Source organism: Mytilus californianus, unplaced genomic scaffold, assembly GCF_021869535.1.
Source record: "Mytilus californianus isolate M0D057914Y unplaced genomic scaffold, xbMytCali1.0.p SCAF_8, whole genome shotgun sequence".
Classification (NCBI taxonomy): Eukaryota; Metazoa; Mollusca; class Bivalvia; order Mytilida; family Mytilidae; genus Mytilus; species Mytilus californianus.
In genome coordinates this window covers 41,688,756-41,693,334 of record NW_026262734.1, presented here as the reverse complement: position 1 = coordinate 41,693,334, position 4,579 = coordinate 41,688,756, and the positions used below count along the sequence as shown (strand labels likewise).

The following is a 4,579-nucleotide window of genomic DNA, read 5'->3' as shown; positions in this document are numbered from 1 at the left end:
CTTTTATGCTTATTGGTGTAAACTTTACCAAAACAAACACTATCTTTTCAAGCTTCATTTGCACAAACGGCAACATATTTGACACGAGTGAACGATTCTCTAAAACTTAAAATTACTTTAAGAGAGAGGCGAAAGATACCAAAGGGACATTCAAACTCATAAGTCGAAAATAAACTGGCAACGCCATGGCAAAAAAAGAAAAAGGCAAAAAGACAATAAACAGGACATAAAACACAACAAAGAAAAGGAAGGAAGTGTATTTTTGGATTAAGAGGAATCAATAACAGAAATATAAAGTTCTTATAGTTTTCATAAAGGCCTGTTCTAACTCCTGGACTATAACACCAAGGGCTGGATGTGATACCATGTATTGATTCTTTTGCAAAATATATACTAGTAATAAATGTAAAAGAAGACATTATATTTATATCATGATTTGTTTTAATTTAAAGACAGATTGTCATGAATTTCTGATTAACTGGTTTCTTGTCACTACAGTCGCTGTCCTTTTCTGATACTTTTGTCCTACAGTAAAATTAAAAATTCAGGAAAATGTTTTAAAATGATTGCGATAATATGTGTTATTTTATTAGTTTTTTTCATTCGTTTATTCATTCATTTGTTTTTCTTAACTCTCCAATTAAAATTTCCATGAAACATAAAAGTTTTTATAAATTTGATTTTCTACGAATTAATCCATGCCTGCGAGCACTAACATGTTTAGTGAAAACATAGCTAGAAAATCTTATTCGAATACTTTACTTTTGAAATTTCAAATGTAATATAAATAATAATACTAGTATTTATATAAACATGAACGTCTTTTAAAGATAAAAGCTTCAACTGATTATAGCAATTGTACATTTAAAGTTTTCTTTATAAAGTCGTTCGTAGCATCAACACAGTTCAACTCTATAGAATTGCAAATAAATAGCAAATGAAATAAATCGGATACAGGGACCTGTTTATCGAAGTAGTGTTAGGATTACGACATGCCCTTATGTCCTCTTAGAACATAATTTTGTAACCTTTACGTCATTTGGTCTCAGGTGGAGAGTTTTCTCTTAGCAATCATACCACATCTTCTTATTTTTATATTATCAAATATGTCACAGGATTCGTCCTATGTATAGGACACCAATTTAGGTGTCTTATGATGTTCCTAACTTTAGAATATATTTTATGATGTCTTAACCTTTAAACAGACATGACCACAGCTTATAAACGTTAAGGTAAAGGGCGAATAATATTCGTAAAAATATTCACCTAAGGCTATATACTGGATTTGCAGGAAGTGCCACCAAAAAAAGGCTAATAGAATTCTAAATATGTATTAATGTGCTTTCAATGTATCATTGCTACATGTATGATCAATAAATAATTTTCTATTCAGATACATTTCTTCAAATATGTAAAGCAACGTATACGGAACAATGACACGAAGACATTCCAAAGTCTTCCAATGCTACACATAAAAAGACATAATTTGCTAATGTAAAATATTGCAGGTAACAATAACTGCAGGTAACAATAAAAAATTCTATTATTGTTACTTATATTTTCCATATGTAATCGGGAAAATACATTTCGGCAATTAGTCTAGGAAGTAACAATAATTATTTCTTATTGTTACTTTTTGTGGGTAACCGTAGCCAGTACCTAATATATTTCGTTGTAACTAGTTACAAATAATTTATCATTACTTATATAAAACGCAGCTACATTTTCTTTTATTCATAAAGTTTCTATGTACAATTATTCTTCACATATATATGATTATTCTAATTATTAATCTTATTAACTTGTTATGAATATTATTATAATTATTACTATTATATCGTTATTATTATTATTATTATTATTATTATTATTATTATTATTATTATTGTTGTTGTTGTTTTGGTATAATGTGATTTTTTTATTTTTATTTTGCTACTAGTATTTTCTTTGACGCCAAAACTCAAATCAGCGGTTAGAAAGTCCTAGTTTAAATAGTCCTAAGATACCCTCGATGTTCTTGCTCAGACATGTTGCAAGTCTGTCCTTGAATAATCCTAATCTATGTCCTAAGACAAGTCTTAGGATTGAATTTTAAGACAGCTTCGATAAACATGCCCAGTTTTAAACAAAGTAATTCAAATTTAACTTCAATAAATTTATTCGATACCTCTTGTTATATCAAAGAATATTTTATACCATAAAATTGAGAATGGAAATGGGGAATATGTCAAAGAGACAACAACCCGACCAAAGAGCAGACAACAGCCGAAGGCCACCAATGGATCTTCAATGCAGCGAGAAAATCCCACACCCGGAGGTGGTACTCAGCTGGCCCCTAAATAAAATTGTGTGCTAGTTCAGTGAAAACGGACGTCACACTAAACTCTTAAACATATAAATGAACATAAAATTAAAAAACATACATGTATCTGGTTTAATAAAGCAAATAGGTCATCCAAAGTCATGAAGTATATAAATCAAACAGAATTTATAAAAGTATTTTTAAAAACAAAATAATGCTTTATAGAAGATCCTACCTTTGACATAGAAATCCTCTTTTACTATTACAGCTCAAGTCGCCCCATTTGAAGCCTTCGTTGGATTTCCAGTAAACCATACAATGCTCAACATTAGGATGCCTAGGTTGAGTGCTTTGCTAGTCGGAAAACTTTATAGGCTTAAGCGGGTTGTGCCATTTCCAGGTCTTTATGTCGGGTAAATTACTTGCCCCAATCCACAACCATGTTGTCTCTGAAAACCGAATGATATTCAGTGTATGTAAAGTGCATGACCTTTTCAAAGTACCCCTGTCTTTCATACACACAATATGCGAAATTGCCAGTATAAATATGATTTACACTTTGAAAATTACATTCATGAGTTATTGAAGATGAACACTGCTACATCTTTAAATTTGAAAATTTTGACTTTATTCACATTTTAACACATATTTCCCAACATTATGTCGCCGTACAAAAGTTTTAAAATTTGCTCAATGTCCAGTGAAAAAGGAAATATTATCAGTAGTCATTCGAGTACAATTCAACATATATCTAATTTAGCACGCTTCTGAGACAAAGCATACCGAAAGGTGGTGGAAACAATTGGTAAAGAGCAGCATAATCCCAAGTATGCATATGCATGATACTAAACTCCTAACTGTAGGGATTGTGCTTGATTCTTATATGATGAAGATAAAATCATTCAATCAGTTTATTTGAGGTCTGGAGCTGGCATGTCAGTAACTGCTAGTAGTCCTTTGTTAATTATGTTGATTATTGTCATTTTGCTTAGTTTCTTCTGTTACCTTTTCAAACATCGGACTCGGACTTCTTTTAAACTAAATTCTACTGTGCGTATTGCTGTGTGTTTGTTTATTCCACATTGGCTATAGGTATAGGGGAAGGGTTGAGATCTCACAAAACATGGTTAACCCCGCCGCATTTTTGCGCCTGTCCCAAGTCAGGAACCTCTGGCCTTTGTTAGTCTTGTATGTTTTTTTAATTTTGGTTCATTTATATGTTTCGGAGTTTAGTGTGACGTCCATTTTCGATGAACTGGTATACATTATTGTTTAGGGGCCAGCTGAAGCCCGCCTCCGGGTGCGGGATTTTCTCGCTGTGTTGAAGACCCATTGGTGGCTTTGGGCTGTTTCTGCTCTTTGGTCGGGTTGTTGTCTCTTTGACGCATTCCCCGTTTCGATTCTCAATTTTACTATCTGTTTAGTAATTCGAGCTATGATAAGAAGCGAAGGTTATACAGGTATCAAGTTTACTTTTATAAATTTTGACTTGGATGGAGAGTTGTCTCATTGGCACTCATACCACATCTTCTTATATCTATCAAGTACTCAGGAAAGGAATTAAACTCAAGTTCTGCCTATGATAATGTCTGGTATTCTGTATGCATTTCGTTGGACAGGGCTATAATGATTAAAAAGGCAAAACGATACCAAGGGAACAATAAAAAATAAACTGGATGAAAAAGGACACAATATATCCAAGATGAAAATGGCGAAAAGTAAACAAAAATCTACTAAAATCTTCACAGAAAAACAAAGGTTAAATACCATATGCTGTTCTGCTTTACTTATCCGACGAGGACAAGGATAAATTATATCACTATGCAATTTATTTTGATCAACGTCTATTTAATCAGAGAGGGTGAGGAAACTTGCATGTATGAACTTTTTCAATTTGTATCACTGAGATGAAAAATGTCACCATGCTATAAGTCAAACTGAATAATGTACATGTATAAGCATTTTTAGGAAACTACTCTCGTGTTTCTTTAAATAAAACACAAGACTTCTTTTCATGAAACGTACCGCAAAATGGAATATTTGTATTATCTTAATTATCATTCCTTGCACCCACGGTCAATGTCTTCAGTTTATAAATTAAAAAGTTTGAGTTCCTATGAAGTAATCATTGATTAACATGTACTGAACAGCTAACTTATAATTATGTTAAATGCATTGAGGTAGTGAAACTTACTGTCAGTTAGTGACTTCAGATAGTTGTTGATATCTGCACTTTCTGGCTGAGCAAATACACCTCCAAATGTGGAGCAATATCTC

At 32.3% G+C, this 4,579-nt stretch overlaps 1 long non-coding RNA gene across 1 annotated transcript; it reads right to left on the bottom strand.

Annotated features, from left to right (window-relative positions):
- Window positions 1–429: 429 nt before the first annotated feature.
- Window positions 430–4,579, bottom strand: LOC127711300 (uncharacterized). The gene is made up of 3 exons (XR_007986638.1): window positions 4,497–4,579; window positions 2,538–2,751; window positions 430–525 (listed from the first exon to the last, which is right to left on the bottom strand). It is a non-coding gene; the product is annotated as an uncharacterized LOC127711300 (long non-coding RNA).